The sequence below is a fragment of the Diabrotica undecimpunctata genome, chromosome 5 (assembly GCF_040954645.1).
Source record: "Diabrotica undecimpunctata isolate CICGRU chromosome 5, icDiaUnde3, whole genome shotgun sequence".
NCBI classification, from domain to species: domain Eukaryota; kingdom Metazoa; phylum Arthropoda; class Insecta; order Coleoptera; family Chrysomelidae; genus Diabrotica; species Diabrotica undecimpunctata.
In genome coordinates, this window is record NC_092807.1 from 121854171 (window position 1) to 121877485 (window position 23315).

Here is a 23315-nt window from a genome sequence, read left to right on the forward strand (position 1 = left end):
ATTTTAATACTTACAAGTTTCCTAAAAATTTTCTTAAATAATACCGAAAATAAAAAAAAGTAAGCAAGGCAATAACATGACATGTTATGTTCCTAAGCGGTCACCGATCCAAAGTTTGACCCCGGTAGACACTGCTTGACTCCCGTTTTCGAGCGACAACTGGTGTAGCCAGTGTGCTATGGCCGTAAAATTCATACTAAAGTGAATTATATCTACAAATAATATTAAGATTGCCTTTTAATCTTCTTCATCATCATATTTTAATATCTATTATCCTATATCCGACGAAGACAAATTCAAAGACACAAAAATTATAAAATATATTTTTTTCACACTTTATTTGCACTGATACATACGTAAATTCAAAGATTTAGCAACTAGCACATTTTTATAAAAATTCTCTAGTGCTGCGCGCGCAGCGGACCGATCATGTTTGAGTGGGAGAGAGACGCAAGGCATTCGCCGGTCCGGCGGGCCTCTCTCTCGTTCGGTGACTCATCGTAACAGACGTGAGAGGGCGTTACACTTTTTCATGAGTGACTCCGAGCCACAACCTAATTTAAGACGTTGTCACGTCAAAAAAAACATTGAAAAGGAGAATGAAGAACTAGGAAAATCATAGATGCACTTCCAACGATATAGCAATAGTTATGATTTAATTTTACCTTTAGGTGGCATTATTAGAGTAATTAATATTGAAATTGAATAATTTAATATATAATGAAATTACCACTCCTGGCTTCTTGAATGCTGCCGGTAAAATGGTGTTATATTAAAACAAACGCGCCAACAACGTGAAAAGACAGTAAACCTTGAGGTCATTAATTATGACAGAACAACAAGGTAAAATACCAACCCTAATCATAGAGCGGTTTATTTAAATGATAAGATGAGTTTGGGTGACAACCTGCTTGTAAGGAACCAATAAATGAAAGGAAAGGTGGTTAATTAACACCAAATTTCCCCCCAGTGATCGGTTAAGAAAAACAAACAAACAAGTGAGGTCAATCCAAAAACTCATATATAAATCGTCAACGTTGTGGCTGGTTAATCAGCCACAGGTGAAGATCAATTATAATTTCCGATAGTCCAAGGTTCATACACTTGGATCTGCAAATGATAAAGGATTCTATGAATCACATCAATTATATAACTGTATTAAACTATTTGATTAAAACTAATTAATACGTTACAGACGATAAGTCTGTGTATATGTAACACTTGACTAGGTCAAAAGTAATGCAAGTTGCATAAGTGTAAGCTAATATAAGTAAGAAATATTTCTTATATTCTATTTTATATTTAAATTTATTTTATATGTTTATATAAAAAAACCCACCACTCTTCCGAGTGATCCTTAATTTATATTGGATTGACGGTCGTACTATATACTACTATATACTACTGTACTATATATATATATATATATATATATATATATATATATATATATATATATATATATATATATATATATTACGAATATATGGCAACGAAATAAAAATAAGGACAGCAGTCCTATTAATAATTACATATTTTCTTTAGAAGGGCAATTATCTGAAATTTTTACAAACATGTGTAACTTATAAATTTAATCTCAAACGTTTTTTTATTCGAATTACCTTCAACGTTAAAGGTTATTATCAGTGCGCCGACAAGTAATATATTCATCTTTTCACATGACAATGCAACGGCAATCTTTAGATCTTTGCATGAAAAAGCCATTAATCAAAGGTGTTGACATGTGACTATCAAATACATAGCACGCAACATTAATTATTATGTAAATTGTGTTAAATCAACAAATAAGACAAAAACTTTACATGCTGTGTTTCGATAGTTATGTAAAAATGTAAGATAGGAACTGGATTGGTGATTTTTAGGATTTTTTAGTAATTATAAGTCAATAATTATATTTTTGTGACCATTTTATAAGATTTTTGCCAAAAGTTGTAACCTCTTAGCTTATAAATATTTTATATAAATACATACATAGAAAACTAAATGTTTATTAGCCTTTTGAAGGGTAGGGTATATCTAATAATCTAATAAATCTAATAATCTAATAAAAAATATATATCTAATAATACAGTAACTTAGTGCCTTGCACTAGGTTACTGTATTACACTATTGACATTTTATCACAATCTTTTTTACATATTATTAGATTATCTTATCTACTAATTACTTATATCTAAATCTACTCAAAACTACGTCGTTGCTTATTATTAGAGACAATCCTTGTCAGTTAGTTCAACTTTGGCAAAACCAAACTTTGTTTTTGTTCAACACTAAGTATTGTTAGTTTTTTGACGTTTCCACTGGATAGTTTGACATATTTTTTAGAATGTTTTTTTACATAGTGTCACAGAAAAAAATGAAATTTTATAATGGAGATCTGATCTTTTTATTATTTTTATCCCTTTGACGCATTACAAATAGAGTAAGATCCCAGAGCGATCAGACATAACTTATTTTCACACAGATGAAACCTTGGAGTCTCAGCAGCGTCTCGCGTGCTTTGAATACCTGCGTATTTATGAAACTTGCTGAGTGACACCTGGGCAGGTACCAGGTGAGAAAGGTAACTAAAAATAAGAGCTATTTAACTTAAATTTACATAACTGATTTTTATACATATTTTGTAGAATATTATTTTGAAAATAGTGTAATGAGTGTCAGACACTTGTCATGGACCAGAACTTTTGTCAGACGCTTTAAAGCTGCACTAAAATTAAATAAACTTGACTTAGTTTTACATGTCTGATTTTTAAATATGTTATTGATGGAACTATAATAAAGTTATATTTAATCAGTCAGACAAATTAGAATGACCAAATATCCCTCAAACACAAAAAATAGTTAACCAGAAGTATGAGCGCGAGAGTGCTGTGCTTGCATTTCAGAGTGAGTGAGACATTGCGATAATTATGTAACGATATATGCATAATTTAAAAAATGATGATTCGAATGTATAGTTAAACGCAGGCACCGGAAATAACCAGAGATACATTATTGAGAAAGGTTTATGAGTACTTGGGACCGTCTTTATGTAGAAGTTTGCCAGGGTTTCACGCTCTAACTGGATGTGCCTTTAATCCCGCCTTTTTTTAAAAAGGGTAAACAAAGACCATTCAATATATTATTGAAGAAACATAAATATCAGTGAGCTTTCATGCAGTTTGGAGAATCAGAGTTGTTTACCGATGAAGCCACCCAAAAAAAAATTTTCAAAATAATCCAAAAATTTATCTGCGAAATTTATAGTTTTCCTGATACGTGCAACATTAATGCTGCCCGGCTTCAATTGTTTTTAAATAATTACAGTGTATCTAATATTAACGAAGAATTCGATCGCAAAAATTTTAAAAATTTTGATGCTAGCAGTTTACCACCATGCTAAAGTGAGTTATTCCAACAATTCCGCCGTGCTAATTACATTTTTAGCATATGGAATAATGCAAATGCAAAACAACCAACCATTTTAACTCCTGAACACAATGGGTAGAGATTAGAAGAAAACCAATATCACTTTCATTGGTTTGATGGTGACCAATTACCAGCAAACGTTAGTGAATTCCTTCAAACTTCAGGTATTATACTGTGATTTCAGGTTTAGAATTTATTATGTTTGTGATTTTCTGCTTCTTAATTCTTTGAACTATTTTTTGCAGAACAACCAGCCAGCAACAACATAACTGATAATGATGAAGATGATGACTCGGATGAGCAGCATCATGATTGGTTGAATGATGAAAATTGTAATAATTGCGACAATGAATATGATGATTAAAATATAGAAAAATGTTTGTTTCAATCAATCCCAGTTGAAGATTTTTTACAAAAATTATTTTTTTTTAATTATCCCAACTAGTATCTTTTTTACAATAAAGTAAATATAATTTCTTATGAAACCAAAGTGCTCTGAATTAATTAATTATCCCAAATATCAAGACATTAATTTACTTTAATATTTATCTTAATGCTAGAGTTCATCATATTAAAACAGAGATGCAAAAATATTTAATCGGATCAAAAACAGTAAGTATCCTTAATGAATTTGAATTGCTTACTCTGAGGCTCATGCGTACATCACTTTCGCGCTCATACCTCTAGTTAACTAATTTTTGTGTTTGAGGGATGTTTGGTCATTCTTATTTGTCTAACTGATTAAATATAACTTTATTATAGTACCATTAATAACATACTTAAAAATCAGACATGTAAAACTAAGTAAAGTTCATTTAATTTTAGTGCAGCTTTAAAGCGTCTGACAAAAGTTCTGGTCCATGACAAGTGTCTGACACTCATTACAGTATTTTCAAAATAATATTCTACAAAATATGTATAAAAATCAGTTATGTAAATTTAAGTTAAATAGCTCTTATTTTTAGTTACCTTTCTCACCTGGTACCTGCCCAGGTGTCACTCAGCAAGTTTCATAAATGCGCAGGTATTCAAAGCACGCGAGACGCTATTGAGACTCTAAGGTTTCATCTGTGTGAAAATAAGTTATGTGTGATCGCTCTGGGATCTTGGACTAGAAGCTTTCATATCCATACAGCAGAATAAATGTGGCCTTAGTGTTTTAAAGTTTGATCACTGTATCGTTTTATTTCTTGTTCTTCAATGTTCTATAAACTAAACAGCATATATTCGGAAACCTGTCAATTTTTTAAGCAATGGCTCTAGAAACACCCTGGGCAATGTAAATAATTCACTTGTTCTAGTAGATGTTTGTTTTCTATAGAAACCAATGATCTTATTATACCTCTCTCATTAATTAATATATAAGTCCTTAGGACTTCAGCTAACCTGCTATATAATGCACTCGGTCAACACCTAATGAGTGTTTTATTTTGGTCCTGGTATACCCAGCGCTCTTGTATCAAAGCAACATCGAACCCTCCCTCAGTAACAGTAAGTTCTGAGCAAGCGGCTTTAGAGTACTGAAAGACCTGATTGGGATTATTGACACTTATTTGGAACAGAGTTAGAGATTGCGATCGTAGGCGCCTCTATACTCGTTTTCTCTACATTTTTAATAATATGATCAACCTTGCTGCGTCTCAAGAAATTAATTAAAAAGAAGAATCTGCAGTAGTTGAAAATATTGCTGATAAGAGTGTAGATGAAAGAAAATCTATTGTATTCCATAAATATTACAACCATTCCAACCTTTCAAAATTGAAAGGGCCTTAAAGAGAAAAGGAAAGTATTATTGTTGTCTCCATATAAAGATGGTTTGGAAACTATAATAAATTCATCTTCAAAACAAGCCAGAACACTAAAACGAAAAGTGTCAACACTTTTGAATCAACAACCTTCTACTGTTGTTCACAATTTTTTTGATATTCACATATCCGATTTAATTACCAAAGTTCTGTTAAAAGGCTTTGATTTTTCTGTCCCTCCTCTTTCAACCCCAACTGAGAAAATTATTTATCAAACTGAAGATGCTATTTCTCATCTTCCTTACGACCAAGCCGAAGTTACCAGACAAGATGTCGCGAGAAGTATCCGTACTTTCAAACCCCCACCATCAAATATCAGTATTTCAGAAAGACGTACCTTCAAAGAACTTTATAACAACCCTGACATTGTCATGTTTCCGGCCGATAAAGGTAATGCCACCATCATTCTCAACTTTTTTAATTATTTTGACAAACTATTCGAACTTCTCAATTCAATTTCACAGAATACAAACTTGTCCCAAGCGATTTTCTGAAAAACATTTCTGTTTTACCTTTAGATATACTAGTTAGTTTTGACATTGTTTGTTTATTCACCAACATCCCTATTGACAAAACAATTTCCATCTTGGACTTATAACATCAAATCTCCCAAGACACATTATCTCTTATAAAATACTGCATGTCTAATATATACTTTTCATTCCAGAATCATTTCTATCGTCAAATCAAAGGTGAACCAATGGGATCACCCCTCTCCTCCGTAAAAGCTGATATTTATATGAAACATTACGAAACAATAGCCCTGTCCTCATCAAATTTCAAACTCACCTGCTGGTTACAGTACATGGATGACACCTTTGTCATTTGACCTCATGGTAAAGATCTCTTTCTCTCCCACCTGAATGAAATACATCCCAGTATTCAATTTACGATGGAAGTTGAGTCTGAAGCAATTCCTTGATGTTTTTATTCAGAAATACCCACCTCACAGTTTTTCTTATTCAGTGTACCGGAAACATCATCATAATTGGTGCTACAGCCCTATAAAAGAGCTTCGACCTTCCCAAGTCTATTATGCCAGTCAGTTCTATCTATTGCCAACTGTTGCCAGTTTGCTGCGATTATTTTTCTACCATCCTCATCTACACCATCCCACCATCTGTCTTCCTATTTTATAAGAGATACTACGTCTTTAACACCAAATATACTATTATTCTCAGAATCCTTCGTTCCGAAATGTTCGAAATGGTCCAGAAACTCATCCATATAAACCGTTATCTCAATGGTGTCATATCATCTCCCTTTCAACTCAATTCAGTTATCAACAATCTTATTTACCGCTTCATAAGCCTTAGCGACGCTAATCACAGATCATCTGAAATCAATTCAATAAGGCAAACACTCTTACAAAACGGCTACCACAAAACCCAAATCAATAGGACCATTCAAAAACATCTAAACCCCATTTCTTTCAAAAAAGAAACCAGAGCCGCCTGATCAATTCAAAATCTTTCTACCTAAAAGGTGTCACTGATAAGATCTGCAAAATTCTTAACCCCCTAAACATCAAAACCATCTTCACCACTCACTCCAAGTTTTTCAATCTCGTCAGATCCGTAAAAGACCAAACCCCAATGAAGACCATGGTGTCTACGAGATAATTTGTTCCAGTTACCCACGAACATACATAGAACTGACAAACTGACGAATCCACAACCGTATTTACGAACATTCTATATCTGTAAAACATTTTGATACTACTGAAGTAGTATAGCCCTAGCCCAACATCATATCGAAACAGGTTACAAAATAGATTTGTACGCAGTAGATACGCAGTAGTTGTTGGCGCGCCAGTAAGTAAAATAAAATGGCATGTATAAACAGTTACTGGCGAGCAGTGAGAACTTATTCTTCCAGTTCATTTTATCAGCGTTTTAAATTATTGAATTTGCACGTGTAAACCTTTGTGGTTTGTGGTAATTTTAAATTACAATATTTTTTATAATTATTATTATAATACATAATATTTTATAATATATTATTTTTAAATTTGTGGTTAAGCAATTTTTACAAATAGTACCTGAAATGAGCAGTTTGCTAGGTAAAAATGGAGTTTCTAGGACGTTATAGCAATCCAGTTTCTAATCCAAATTCGGCCTTCAATGATACTTTTTAGTATTAAACGACGACCTAGACAGACTCCAAATTTTATTTCTTTGATTGATATATTACTATTGTGTACACGACAACAAGTTAGAATTGAACAGAATATTCCATTGTTCAAACTTAAAAATGAAACTGGTGTGGCAAAATATTCTGTTCTGTATAAACCTTCACTGGTGTGCAAACAAGACTGGCGTGGCTACTGGCGCCAGCAAATCTATGCTTATATAAACTCGCCTTTTTTCATATTAAAATTAATTTATTACTTAATAATTTATTAAATTTGAAAACGAATTTTTATTTGAAAATGACGTACATTTTGAATAAAATGTTTATCCCTTTAAAAAATTCCCTAGGCTTGCCTAGTTGACCCATTTCAATTTTTTAAAATGCGTTTGAAAGCTTGAGCCTATTTTTGTATGCAAAAAATTTTACTATTTAAAGTGCATATATTAATCAGCATAATTTTGAAAATTTACAGTTTTTTTTCAGTTCCTGATTGCAAATTTATTATGCATAAACTATTAAACCGATCCTAAATTCATTTTTTTGTATTTGTTTTCCTAATTATTGCTATTTTTTAAACAATAAACATAAAATTTTCAATTGTTAGCAAGACAAATAGTATTTAAAATTGAAAAACGAAAGTTTTACCTCGTTTAAGTTTTTTTGTACGAGCAATATCTCTCGAGTTATAGGCGAAAATATGCCTAATTTTGCTCCTTAATATTACTGGACTAATATTACTTTATGACTATCCCGGTTCCGGGTATGCAAATTCCCTCATTTTTAATATTAAAATATAATACCTACAATACATTACTTACGTATGTCCGAAGACATACGTATTGGTGAATGAAGAATGACAAATTGTTTAAAGAGACAAAAAATAGAAAACGGTATTCCATCCATATATCGCACATATATATTTATTTATATATATATATATATATACATATTTATATATTTATATATATATATATATATATATATTTATATAAATATATATATATATATATATATATATATATATATATATATATATATATATATATATATATATAAACAACACAGTTTATTTATATCGACATTCAATAATATTCAGTATTTCTTATATATATATATATATATATATATATATATATATATATATATATGGAATTTTCTAATTTCTTTAAAGAATGATAATGATAATTCTCTTTTAAACAAAAATTAATTTATAGGTTATAGCAAAAACTTACCTATTTTACAATAATTTGAATAAATTCGTATTTATCTAGTGATGTACTATTGAATTTACACTTCATACAACATACTACCAAGATAGTGAAAAAACAACGATGTTTAATTTATTATTTGTGTCCCTAAATAACTACTGGGAGGTTAAAAGTTTATCTTTAATTACATACATTTTTATGTAATTTAAACATATAAGTATATCCAAAAGTAAATATTTTATAAGTTTTTGTTTTTCAGTTTAGGTAAAGTTGTTTATTTCTTCATAAATAAATTTAATTATTCAATGTAACGAAAATATTAATTTATTTATTTAGAGAGCTTAATAGGCGTTTTTTGCCGTCTTTTTATTTCAGTACCGTGCCCAGATTTAGAATTTGGTAGCCTCTATGACAATACTCCGATATGTTTCCCGATGTTGTCCAAAAGTTTCGCAGGCATAAGCAGTTACTTCTACCAATTCCACTATTTTCTCTTATCCTTACGTTTAGTATTAACTGGTGTATCAAGTATCTGTCACCTCTCATTATATGTCTTAAGTATTTAAGTTTTCTGAAAGATTTAGGTTTTTTATGCACAAAAATAGTTTAATATCTTAGTTCAAACCAGTCTACACCAGCAATTATCATTGAGTATGTTATAAATTGTTGTAGATAATGTTTAAGATGACTTTTGCATCCCCTACCAATATTCCCTCTACTGCCAAACGTCTGCTGTTGTGGCAAAAGTTCAGGAGAACGTCATGTTTAATGCAATAAGGAAGTGACTGACTTTCGTTACTACTTTCAGTATTGGTTCTGTTTGTAAAAAGTGTAAAAAAGTAGATCTTCGTTTTATTTGTGAAAATGTTTTGTCAATATATATTTAGTTGTTTAAAAATTCCTGATGCATTTTGTTATGTATGTGGCTGCTATACTCTAATTCGTCAAATTCGTCTATTCCGTATGTTAAAAGTGCATATAAAGCCTACTTTTGGATAATCAATATGAGAAAAGGGGTTTCTCAAGTAATACGACCAATTTTTATGAAATACATGTCACCGAGTGCGCATATTTCTAAGAAAATAAGGATTTAGAGTTGGAATGATTCTGCCGGAAAATTTTAAAAGTTTTCACGTCTTTTACGACGTTCCGTCAGAATAGCAGCTTTGTGTAAATTGGATGAAGAAGTATTCGTTTGGTTTTAAGTGCACTTCTGATAATTATACGCTATTTTACTTACATTGAACTTTTGATCATAGATCGTAGTAACATGATGCTTACACATTGAATTAAAAGGGATATATTACGTTCACTCTACCTTTTCCCGTGCGTCATGGTTGAATTTCAAACATGTTAAATCAAAATATTAAATGAAACGTTTGTTGATGTGTAGATAATTATCATCGATACCTACTACTGTCCACTCCTATTATCCCGGTGGATGTATTTTATAAAGTTAAATTTAGTACCTAAATATATTATTTATTATTTTTGTGTATTTGGATTAGTATTCGTCGGGAATAGGATTAATAAAAATATGATGAAAAGAAGATTAAAAAGTAATCTTAATATTATTTGTACAATCTGCCAAAATAAGTAATTAATTTTGTATCAATATTTTATTCTATTGTCACATAACAGCAGTGTCGAACGCGGTTAAGCTATGGATGGGTTACCGCTACGGAACCACGTAGCTATGGAAGACCTCGTGTTGTTGCTTTACTTTTTTTTAATTCTTTGTATTATTTTAAGAACTTTTTTTGGAAAATAGTTAGTATTAAAATTATTTAAATATTAAAAAAAATACAAATAAACTGTTTAAAATATATTTGTTTCGTTGAAATCATATTGAATAGAAGTAAAACTTCTTACGTGCGTACTAATTACACACACTCTTTTTTATTAAAGCGTTTATTCTTTTTCACTATTCCATCAAGAGATTGATGGACTCAACATTAAACAGCTTGAATATCATACCGACTATTACTAGTACATATAAACATAGAGTACACCTTTAGAGAAACAGTGACACAAATGCAAATGTTTCACAAATTGAGTTATTCACACTACAATCTTACTAATACTCGTCGTTGTCTGGGGATCCAAAAGCCAGTATTGCAACTCTTCCTTTTGTCACTCATGTGACTTTGACCCATTTATGGATTCAACTGACGGAAAAAGATCTGTTTAGTGGTTATCGTATGCCACTCAATATTGCACTGAAAGACATTGGTTTTAAATGGCTAAAAGATGATGGCCGTATGTTAAAAGTGCATATAAAGCCTACTTTTGGATAAGCAATATGAGAAAAGGGGTTTCTCAAGTAATACGACCAATTATTATGAAATACATGTCATTTTATAAGGGGTGTGTATGTCTCAAAGACTGGGTCTATTGCTTGCTTGTTTGCCATCTCGGAGGTCTTTTCCTACCTCTACGTGCCTAAAATATAGGACACCACTTCATTAGGTGTGCGTATAGTTTAACAGATCCTCTGCATCCCTTTTCCTAGCTGCCGTCAACAAAATTAGTATAGCCAATTTGATAGCCAACGCACGATAATCGAGCAAGGCACAAGAAGAAGATGAAGATAGTCTACCTAGCGTCAAACATTCTTGCTCCATGTCTGCCTCGTTACACTTAATATGTGCATCTGTAATCTCTGTTCTGGCTCTTATAATAACATTTAGAACTCAATAATTAGTGTTACCTCCAACATCGAACGCTCTATTTCCACTTAGCTATACTGATATTTTCCACAGATTTTTTGGTACATGTTCAAATTTTTCCTAGCAATTTCATTGCTAATTTTGTTCGTTGTTGGATTTTGCGGGTTTGTTTATCTCGAACTATTCTAAGTTTGTGAAAGTTAGTTTAAAAACAATATCCCTATGTCCGCTACGAAATTAGTACTGTTTAGTGACTTTTGCTTTGGTTAAAATCGCAACTGGAATATGGCCTTTTTTATGATGTACATGGTAAATGTGCAGCCGAATATTGAAGAAATTTGTGTTTATTATCTCGTTATAGGTCGTACAAATTTACTTAAGGATTGCGACTTTTCTTTTATCAGTCGAGCTCAAAAGAAACGAAGTAACATATACACAACAGACGAATGGATTGATTTAATTGGAAACTGCAGCAAACATAACCCGTTTCAGGTAAATGATATGGTTGTAAAATTTGGTTCTTTTGAATACTTAAACGGAGCATTTCAAGGCTATCAAAATTTAATTTGAATGGGTGCTATGATATCTGAAATGCGTAAAATAAAATTTACACGAGTATCGTCACTTAGACGATGATTATGGTGATATTTACAAGTCAGTCGATCTAAATAAGAACGCTAATCTCAATGATTTGTTAGAACTATTAAGAAGTTTGTCACCATCGCTTGCAACAGAAACAAAAGTTCTGTCTTTGAATAAAATGAAAGAAATAAAAAAGTGCTTCAATATGTACCGTCAATTCATCATCCTTTTACATCATCCCTTTTACATGTCTCTAACTCACCACAACCGGAGAGGCTAGGTAAACGTCAACTTAAATGTGCTACAAAGTAACCAAGTAAATAAAGATTAAAAAAATAAAAATTATTAATAAAATATTATATATTATATAATAAAATAAATCAAATAAAATATTAATAAAATAATTTTCAATGAAAAGTTTTATTTCTTGTTTAATATTGATTTTTACCTTTAGAAACACAATTATGTAATATTTTACATTTTATTTCATTTCCTTTATTTTTCTCCGATATTACTTTTGACGTGACAACGTCTTAAATTAGGTTGTGGCTCGGAGTCATTCATGAAAAAGTGTAACGCCCGCTCACGTCTGATACAGTGAGTCACCGAACGAGAGAGAGGCCCGCCAGACCGGCGAATGCCTTGCGTCTCTCTCCCACTCAAACATGCGCAGGCGCGTTGAATCGGTGCGTGCTTCCGTGCTTGTGTCTCTGTCTTTCTCGAACGTTCTTGGCGTTCAAGACACATTACAGCAGAAACACTTCCTTTCATTTCATATTTCTCCTATCATCGTCCTATCCTCAACAAAATCACTCAAATAGAAATTAGTTAAGTTTAAGTTTACATGTACAATGTTTTAGTAAACAAAATATATTTCTATAGTTAAAATTTGTGCAATTCTTATTTTCATTCAATTCCTTGTTCCTATTGTGCAATTTAATAATATTCATATCAATAAATATTCTACCGAGAAAAAGACGTTGTCACGTAAAATCTTCGCCCGTAAAACCGACTTTACAGGCAACCGATTTTTTTTTGCTACATATACCATTCTAGTTTCAGGCTGGCCATATAAGATATTTAAGAAGTTATAACGATTTTTATTTTGAAAAATAATTTTTTTAATACTAAAAAACTGAGTTTTTTTAATACTAAAAAACTGAGTTTTTTTTAATACTAAAAAACAAATTTAATAAGAATATATGGAAAAATTGTTTATAAGTAACAACTTAATATTCTTTATAAATAACAAAGATATAACAATAAAAAGGTGACCCAAGAAAAGATTTGCACATTCCGTAGTCATTAGCTGCTTTGTTTTGAATAGTTTTGTAATGAAAATACAATAAATATTATTATTTTAACGTTGTACCCCAGCTTAAAAAAAGAGAATTTAGTGCAATAGATCCCGAGATATGTCATTTTTTTTCCAAGCGCTTTATTTTAAAACTGTGTCAGATTTTCTGAAGAACGCGGCTGGCCCTTCAATCGACTAGCCCACCCGTTTTACTCTAGTCCGGACGAAAAGTACTCTTGGTTTACATTACTCCTGTTTACACAATTTTCAATAATTTTGTTTGTTAAAAGTTTTGTTAAAATCTTTGACGTTTCTTATAAAAAAATGGTTAATTACAGCCCTTAATGTTGTTAATAAATGTAACAGTAATTTAAAAAAATGGCTGTCTCAACTCCTCCTGGCTGTCCAAACGTCGTAGGACCATTGTTTTTTAAAAGCTGTGTTTTTAAGCAACTTTACGAATTTTTTTGGCGTTTAATTTGAACTAAATTCTCCGGAGTTATTGTAAATGTTTATAAACTTAAAAAATGCTTTTTATTATTAAATCATTTTGTGTACATGAATGTAATTTTTTTAAACCTTTTTTCCATACTTACTCTTCCATACATTTTTTTTTAAATGGCATAGGCAAGTGCCATACAGCCAGTCACAACATGAAAATATTCTACCCAGAAAGAAGATTGTGTAGTACAATATAAAAAGATAATAAAAATTTCAAACTTAAGTAGCATTACAAATTTTAAGCATTAAAATTATTATTAAGGATATTATAGAGATAAAACATGGACACTCGTTTCTCGTCTAGGGACCCATCAAGACATTGCTTTTAAGACAAACTAGATTGGGTCACGGATAAAAGGTAATAACAAATGGGGTAAAACAGAGGTTAGGATTCTAATTACAGTTAAATATTAAGCTTACTTTCGCAAATAAATTCCATCAAACATTCATTTACAACTCTTATATTTAGAGATAGCAGATAGCACATATTGTACGGAGGAAAAATTTTGATGTTGACTAAATTTTTTATTAGAATTTCAGTTTGTTTTGTATATTTTTTACATTCGAAGAAAATGTGATCTAGATCACCTTCTTTTTGACAGTCTGGGCATAAATTTGAATTTACGATTTTTAGTTTGGACAGATGACTAGGATAGCAGGCGTGTCCAAATTTTATTTTAATTATGGATGTTATATACCTTCGTTTAACAGAATAATTTTTAAACCAATAATCTCTTGGGATTAAAGGCTGTATAGAAGTATATTGCGAGGAAGACTGCGTACTATATATATGCCAAGATTGTTTCCATTTACTATTGACATTATTTTTAATTATTGTTAATGCGTCTTGTCTACAGATTTGGTGACCAGCTTGCGTTCCGGTATCAATGGCCTTTTTAGCTAATAGGTCAACATGTTCGTTGTATTTAAGACCTATATGTGCTTTAACCCACAAAAAATGAACAACTCTTCGGTTTTTATAAATGTCATAAACAAGTTTTTTAATTTGAAAGACATATATATTTGAGTTATTACTAGAAAAATTTAAAGTTTCAATGGCTAACATAACAGACAAAGAGTCAGATACTATTGTAACAGATGTATTCTGAGTGTTTTCAAAGTATCTTAATGCTTCATATATTGCTACAGCTTCAGCACTAAAGATTGAAAAAGTAGGATTTAGTCGACAAAGTTTTTCTGTATTAGTTGATGGAATGTAGAAAGCACACCCAGTACCAACAATAGACTTTGAGGCATCCGTATAAATAACTAAAGAGTCTGACAGACTAGATAAACAGGACCTCAAAATATTCGAGCTAACAAAAGAATTTACATGGTAATTCGGTTGTATCACAGTAATGGGTTGCAAGCACGAATAAAAATGTTCGATGTTAAGATTATCCTCTGATTTAAAGTCATAATCAAAATTTGTCAGGCTTAACATACATATATTCCTTACAAATTAACTCATTTAAAAAAAAAAATATTATAAACGAATTAAATTTCGCAAAAACTATTCAACCAATCTGGCCCATCTTTGCACACAATTCAAACACGATAAGACTCTTAAGTTCAGGTACATTTTAACAAATTTTAATAAATAATAAAGAAGTTATTAACAATATTCTAAAACAGCGGTTTTGGTATTCATTTTGCAATAACTGTTTTGTTTATTAACCGATTTTAATTTAGCGTATCTCATCTTGTGTATTTTTTTTTATGAAAAAGTTGACGTTAAATTCTAGAAAAAGTTGATTTAACGTCTGTTGACGTTAAATCTCTAAACACATATGTTTTTAAGTTGTGGGTAAAATAATGAGTTTGACGTTTTGATTATTCATTTAAAAACAGTTCCAATAAAAAATTTATGAATCTCTAGACGAGAGTCATTTTGTACTATCTCATACTATACATTCCAACTATCAATTTTGTCTATACAGTTGTAACAAAAAAATTCTTATTTTTTACTAACTTAACTGCTCTATTAGTTGTAACATCGGTCAACAACATTTGATAGAAGAAATCAAGAATTTAAAAAGACAAACAAAAAGGTAGAACGAAAGTCCCAAAAAACACGAAGCAAAATACGAACATTACATTAGAAGATTATAATTAGAGCATTTGATAAAATGAGAAGAATATAATAACATAATGTTTGTACATAAATATTACGATCAGTGAAACATGTAAAATTATTCTCTTTTAATATTAACCTTTAGACTTTACTCTGAAATATGTCAAAGTTTTCCAATATTTTCCAACGAAAAAGGAACACAGCAAGATCAAGTCGAATAACTTTCCAAAAGAAATGAGTCTCATCACTAATAATTTTACAGACCTTCCTCCATTACATTTGGGACAAATGGTCCGGAACCGAATTATGTGTTTAGGGACGAACTGACTGAGAACCGCATAATCCCTTAACAAAATTTATTCCTAGTTAATGGCTCGTCCGCATTATTCCTCCCCTAGCCTTGTGTGTGTTTCAACAAAAAGCCATCCACTAAAATATGGTAATAAGATTGCGAAAGTTACACTACAGATCCAAACACTTAGCTCTTCAAAATTAAAAGTTCTCTCTACCATGTTTACGCTAAGCCCATTAGCCACCACGGGCGTACCTGAAGGGTCAGTTTAAAATTCTGAATAACAAATTGCAGCTTTCACTACTTTTTTTATAACTTACAAAAATAAAGTGGCGCAACCAGATATAGAGGAAAAATATAGTTTTTGTTACGTGGCTAATGATTAAACTGAAATAAATTTAGAATTTAGAAGTACCATGAAATGTTTTAAAAAAGAATATATAATATAATTCTCCCAATTAAAAAATATGAAACAAATGCAAATCACAATGCGACATCAAAAATCGTTCCAATATGTATTATAATTTAATAAATGTTGTTTTTTAAATGCATGGTTTTTAAATTATAATTGTTTAATGTTATGTTTATAAAATAAAGTACTTATTGAAAATGGCAAATAGCTAAAACGTTTCAGTAATAATTAAGTGTTATTATTTATAACAGACCGACAATCCCAGTGAACTACATTTTGTATTGAAATTTGGCGGTCGTACTCATTTTCAATATATAATACAATAGTGTCGTAACTCAAAAAAGATGATTTTTCAGAATCAACAAAAAACTCATTAATCATTTCCTATTGCAGGTAAAAAAAAATTAATGCATAATGTGTTTCTAATTATTAATGTTAAAGAAAGTTTCTTTGTACTCTTGTTGCTTTTCTAATTAATAAAATAAATCAAGATTACGTTAATAATTAAAATTAAATTAAACAAAAAGTACAATGCTTGTCTATACTTACCGAGTTGGAGCATTTTTTAAATTAAATAAACCTTCCCAAAAAAAATAACAAAATACAGTATTCTAAAACATTTTGTACTTAACTTGCATTTAATAAAATAAACCTTAAAAAAAAATAAATATTTATTATTATACCTAAATATACTTGTTTACATCCTCACCAGCATTTTTGAAATTTTCACAAAGATTACACTAATTTTTTTTGGTGTATGGAAGTAAATATTAAAGTTTTTATTAAAAATGCGGTTAAAAGTAGATGCAGGCACAAATGATAAGTTTTTTTCTGAACATTTATCTTTGTAGTCTCGATATTAGAAGGCAAGGTAAAGGGGCATAGGACGAAAGAAAAAATCTTGGCTACGAAACATCAGAGATTGGACCCACACAAGAGGAAATGAATTAATTCATCAAGCCCAGAACAGAGAGAAATTTGCCATATTGATCGCCAACCTCAACAGAGAAGGCACTTAGGAGGAGGAGGAGTCTTGATATAAATCAGCTAAAGATCTGTCACACTGGATGTATTCCCGTGACGTCTGGGCTCTAAGGTAATGTGATTCGACGTGTGGTATAGCATTCATAAAATGTTTGACACCTTCATAGATCTCGGGTCCACAGTACGTTGTTTGTCATGTTTCCCGCGTAATTCATCTGGTATTAAACTACACTCCGTTTTTTTTTATAGAGATGTAGCAATGGGTCGATCGTTTATAGCAAGGGTATTTTAAACAAGTTTTTTGAAAATGTGATCGTTATTTGATTCATTAGTTAACCCACTAGTTCTAGCAATAGAACTTAAATTATCCACAACTCTATCATCTCGAAGAAGAGCTACTTAATGGTTTTATTGTTCGACCTCAAAGCAAATTGCAGGTTTTACTTTGCACACCAGGAACGAAATGCTAATCTCGGTCGGAATCATCGGAATAAAAGTCGCTCTGGTCTGAGTGCATCTTCTTCTTAGGGTGCCTGAACGTTGGTGATCATTCTGGCTATAATGAGTGCATCGGTGAAATGTAATATTGCCTTTGGTTGGATTCTGTAATCGGTTTATTATTACTGACCTTACTAAAGGGACTGTTTACGTCAATTTCTTGAAGTACTTGATGAGTCTTAAATGCTGAAGGTATAGGTGGCAATTATACTTTCACAACGTCACTTTTTTCTATCTGGACAGCAGGTTCATTATTTGTACTGTCTAGTGACAATAACGACGATGAAGAGTTTCCTGCTCACAATCCTCAGCATTTGTTGCCATAGCAATAAGTAATCACCCACGACTCATAGATATTGAATCTAAAAATGAATCAAGTAATTATTAGATTAAGTACATGGGTAATTGACGACGCAAGAAGAGGTATTGCTATGTGATGATTGGCAAATAGATAAGGAACAATAAATGTTTCACGAACAACAAAAAAATGGTTTGAAGGTATGATTCAACAATAGTGTAGCATGTCAAAAATAATTAACTGAGTCAATATTAGTGTTGTTAGTAAAAATATTATTTTAAAAAGTGCTGGTATAAATCAGTAATAGTGTAATAACTAGAAAAACAACAATACTATAGTGAGGATCGGATCAACAAGAATGTAATAACTCAAAATATAGCTACGAAAATGATATACCTGATTCAGCAATAACGTGGAAACTCCAAATCATAAGCAAAGCAACACGTGCGTTCCCGATCATTGTTGGTCGGAACTAAAGATGACGCAATATTGTGAGGGAGATGACGACAGTCGGTCAGTCATGAATAACGTCTTGTAGCCATCTCTCATTCATTTCTTGCACTATTAAAACGATAGTTTTATATGAAATAAGCCAAATATTATGGCGTTGGAGTAAAAATTATTTAAACTTTTTACATCTGAATCAAAATCAATAAAACGATATAACTGTTATTTTGGTATCTCTACCTCATCAGCCTTTAGAGCTGATTCTGATTCAAACTGAAAAGTCCAAAGAGGTGCTAGTTCTCTGTTCATCTGGGCTATCGAAATAGGCAAACGATTAGAACTTTCAGCAAAAGCTTGCTACTGCTGCGATGAAATAAGTCAAATATTATAGCATTGCAGCACAAATTAGTCAAACTTTTCACGTCTGAATCGTTATCAATAGAACGACATAACTGTTATTTCGGTATCTCTACTTCGTCAGCCTTTATCGTAATTTTAATTTTATAATTAAGATATTTGGATAATTTTAATTATTGACGACAAAATTATTAATTGGATTTTTATTATATTACGGTTTCTATTTGTGTTCATAAATATCTTCATCTTTGTTTAGTGTTCAATAACATCAGACATAGAAGGAAACAAATAAAATTCAAATTTATTTAACTCAATTAAATATAACGTTCAAATGCCTTGGAAAATTATTACACGTATCTCTTAATCAATTATTAGACAATCGCTAACCTAAGAAATTAAACTGCACAACGCAATAAAATGAAATTAGCGCTAGTAAATAACAGATACTACGTTACAAAAAATTTACAAATAAAAGATATACAAATTAATTTTCTCTTTGTTAGTTTCGTTTCAAAACTTTACGCCTCTGCAATATTGTTCTCGATAACCCTTTAACTTCCATTACTTCCATTCTAAAATGTTCCTAATGTCTCTAGCTAAAATTATTCCTCTGTTCTGCTTACATGGTATCAAATACCCTAACAATCTTTCCTATCTCCCTATGGCTGCCAAAATATTCTTGCCTATGGTTTTCCCGATAAATGATAAATTTATTTGTACTTATAAATACTGCAAAATTCTCCCAATCAGCATTTTTATTCTAGAATGTGCTACCATTTTTTTAAACTTTTACTCACAAAATTACTTTTAAACCACCCAAAAAAAACTGCCGGCTTCACTTCTCAGGATTCGATTTTCTTCTCTCAAAGATCAGCAACAGATCACCACCTTCTTGGCTTTTCACATTCCATCGAAAATCAAATTCTTATTCCACCACGTTTTTTTTAACCAATGATCTTTAAGTCTTTCAAAATGCAACCAAATTTTCGAATTCTCAAAATATACTTTCAACTTTTCCAATTTTGTATTTGAACAAACTAACAATGTTCTTTACGTTCAGAGGTGCGTGTGCAGATTCAGACCACTACATGGTCACAGCCACTATAAGACAAAAAGTTAAAATTGAAACAAAACAAAAAAACCAACATAAAAAGTGGAATGTCAATAAAATGAGTAATGAAGAAGTAAGAAAAAAATATGAAGAGGCAGTAACAGTTCAAATAAAAGAGAAATATAAAGCAGAAGATATAAACACAGAATGGGAGACGATCAAAAAATCAATAGAAAAAGGTGCAAATATGCAGATAGGTAAAAGTCAGGCTAAAACAAAAAACGAATGGTATAACCAAGAATGTAGAGAAATAACAGGAAAAAAAGTGCAAGCCAGAAATAAATAGCTAAGAACAGATAAAGAGGAAGACAGAGAAGAATATGAAAAATTAAGAAGGAATGCTAAGAAAGTGATAAGGCAAAATAAAAGAAGATGGGTAGACAAAAAAATGCAGGAAATAGAGCAGGAAAGAACAAACAGAAATACGAAAAGTTTTTACAAAAAAAATTAAAGAACAAAACAAAAAATACAAGGGAAAAACAAACGGAATAAAAAATAGAGAGGGAATAGTGATAATAGAGGACCAAGAATACAAACAAGTATGGAGAGATTACTACAGAGAGCTCTTGACGGAGGAAACAACAGAAGAAGAAATGCATAATGAGGAGGAAACGGTGCACGAAAAATACTGGCACTATTGAAAAATATATGGAAAGAAGAGAAAATGCCAGCGGACTGGGAGGTAGGGCAGATCATAACAGTACATAAAAAGGGAGACCAACAAATCTGTGAAAATTATAGAGGAATAACGTTACTAAATACAACATATAAAATATTGACATCAATAATAAAAAAGAGGTTATCAAAGATCACAAAGAAGACAGTAGGACAGTACCAATGTGGATTCACAGAAGGAAGATCTACAATAGATGCAATACACACAATAAAACAAATAATGGAAAAAGCAAACGAGTATAAATTAGAATTGGAAATGTTATTCATAGACTTCAAACAGGCATTTGATTCAATTAAAAGGAACGGATTAATGATAGCACTTAAAAAATTAAAAATTCCACATAAACTCAGAAAATTAATAGAAATGACAATGAGAACTAAAAAATAAGCATAAAGACACAAAGAGGAGAGACAGAGGAATTCATTATAAATAAAAGGATGAAACAAGGAGATGCCTTATCAACAACGCTATTTAATCTAGCATTAGAATATGTACTACGAAATATAAATAAAGGAAATCTCAGAACAAGAGGTGGTCAAATAATTGCATATGCAGACGATATTGCTATTATTGCAAAGAACAGAAAAATAATAAAAGAAATGCTAGAAGAAATAAGAGAGAAAGGGGAGGTAATGGGGCTAAGATTAAATCAAGAAAAGACAAAAATATTAAGATTAGGGAAAAAACCAATGAAAGAAAAAATCAAAATAGGAAGTTCTGAGTTTGAAGAAGTAGAATACTTCAAATACCTAGGAGTTACAATAAGTAAATCCGGAGAAATTAAATCCGAAATAAAAGAAAAAATATTAGCAGCGAATAAAGCTTATTTTGCAAACATAACATTACTTAAAAGCAAAACACTGACTAAAAAAAGTAAGATGAGCATTTATAACACCATAATTAGGCCAATATTATTATATGCAGGAGAAACAATGACGATGGTTAAAAAAGATGAAGAAGACTTAAGAATAGCAGAGAGAAAGATTATGAGAACCATACTAGGACCAATCAGAACAAAGCAAAATGAATATAGAAGCAGAACAAATGCAGAAATTAAGGAAGAACTTAAGGAAGACATCGTAACTAAAATAAAGCAATGCAGAGTTAGATGGTTAGTTCACATTTGGCGAGCAGGCGATGAGGCAGTGACATACGCAATGATGGAATGGAATCCAGGAGGAAAAAAGAGAAGGGGAAGACCTAGATCAAAGTGGCTGCAAGAAGTTGAAGAAGACCTCCAAAGGGCAGGAGTCAGAGAATGGAGAGAAAGAACTAGAGACAGGAAAAAATGGAGAGATATTGTCAAGAAGATAAGATAAACAAAAAAGACTGATCCACTTAAGAAATCGGATCTAGAAAGCATTTGCGGTTTAACCCCACACTGGGGTGTATAGCCATTATATATATATATATATATATATATATATATATATATATATATATAACAATGTTCTTTAATAATTAGCTGGTTATCACATCTCTCGGAGTTTTCAAAATCGATACGAGGCACAATAGAACAATATCAAAACCGTGAATCGCTTTATATTTTGTTTATTTCAATTGTGGAGAAACAAGTAAGTGGTTTTCCCAAGACTTTGCTAACGAAACAAAATTGTTTATTATTTGTATTTTAAATCTAATAACTATCCTAAATTTGACAATTCATTCATATAGTGTCGGTAGGTACAAATTACTTTTAACATGTACAGAAAAAAATATGTGATTATAATGAATTCATATCATTTTTTCATATAATGAATGTTGGGTTAAAATTCAAAAATTATTCAATATCCTAGTTTCTTAAGCAAATATAAAAGAAATTACCCCTTTGAAGTACGTTTACTACTGCCGGTTTATAGGTTTTTCAATTTCGATAAAAATCTCGACGAGGCGTACACGTTTATAAAACCAAAACGTTGTGGTTTTTAATTAGTTAAAAGGGCCAAATTTGGCGATTAAAATGTGCGAGGCGAGGCTTTGAGAGCATTGCGGTTGCTAGTTGTCCATTTATATAAGGGCGCTTATAGTCGATACGCCAAGAACTCTTTTCAGCAAGATTGCTTGAAGACTTTTTTTTAAGAAATCAAGTTAAGTGAATGCATTTTAATTGGGTTAATGAATGAAGGTTAAGTATATAAAAACTATTTATTGCGATACATTAAATATGTTATCTGATAGATTCCATTAAGAAATACAAAAAAAATAATTCTAAAATTTGAAAATATATCAAAAAAATATACAGCTTTTATAAATGACATTATTAGTCCAGTAGACACAGATTTGATGTCTAAAAATGAGACGAACAAGTTGAATTTTGCAGAGAATGTCAATTTTGGGACTCCGAAAAGATGCAAAAAAATTGCCACTCCTACCAAACCTCCCCTCGGGGGGCTGAAAACATCTATTTAACAAAAATCTGTACGCCGTAGAATAATATATTTCATACAAGAAATGTATCTGAGATAATTTTGAACAAAAACGTTAATTACGTTTAAACACTTTTTCTTTAGAACTTTTTTCTCTATATTAAAATGCTGAGGCC

The 23315-nt window shown here is 31.0% G+C and overlaps 1 protein-coding gene across 3 annotated transcripts in view; it reads right to left on the reverse strand.

The window, feature by feature from the left end:
* LOC140441730 (acetylcholinesterase-like) overlaps window positions 1-23315 on the reverse strand; it is a 323943-nt gene that overhangs the window by 47673 nt on the left and 252955 nt on the right. For 2 of the 3 annotated variants that reach the window (XM_072532619.1, XM_072532621.1), the window contains exon 1: window positions 8600-8712. The exons of the other annotated variant lie outside the window; for it this stretch is intronic. The gene's annotated coding sequence lies outside the window, so the exon portion shown is untranslated. Of the gene's footprint in view, window positions 1-8599; window positions 8713-23315 lie in introns of those variants that run through there. 3 annotated transcript variants of the gene reach the window in all.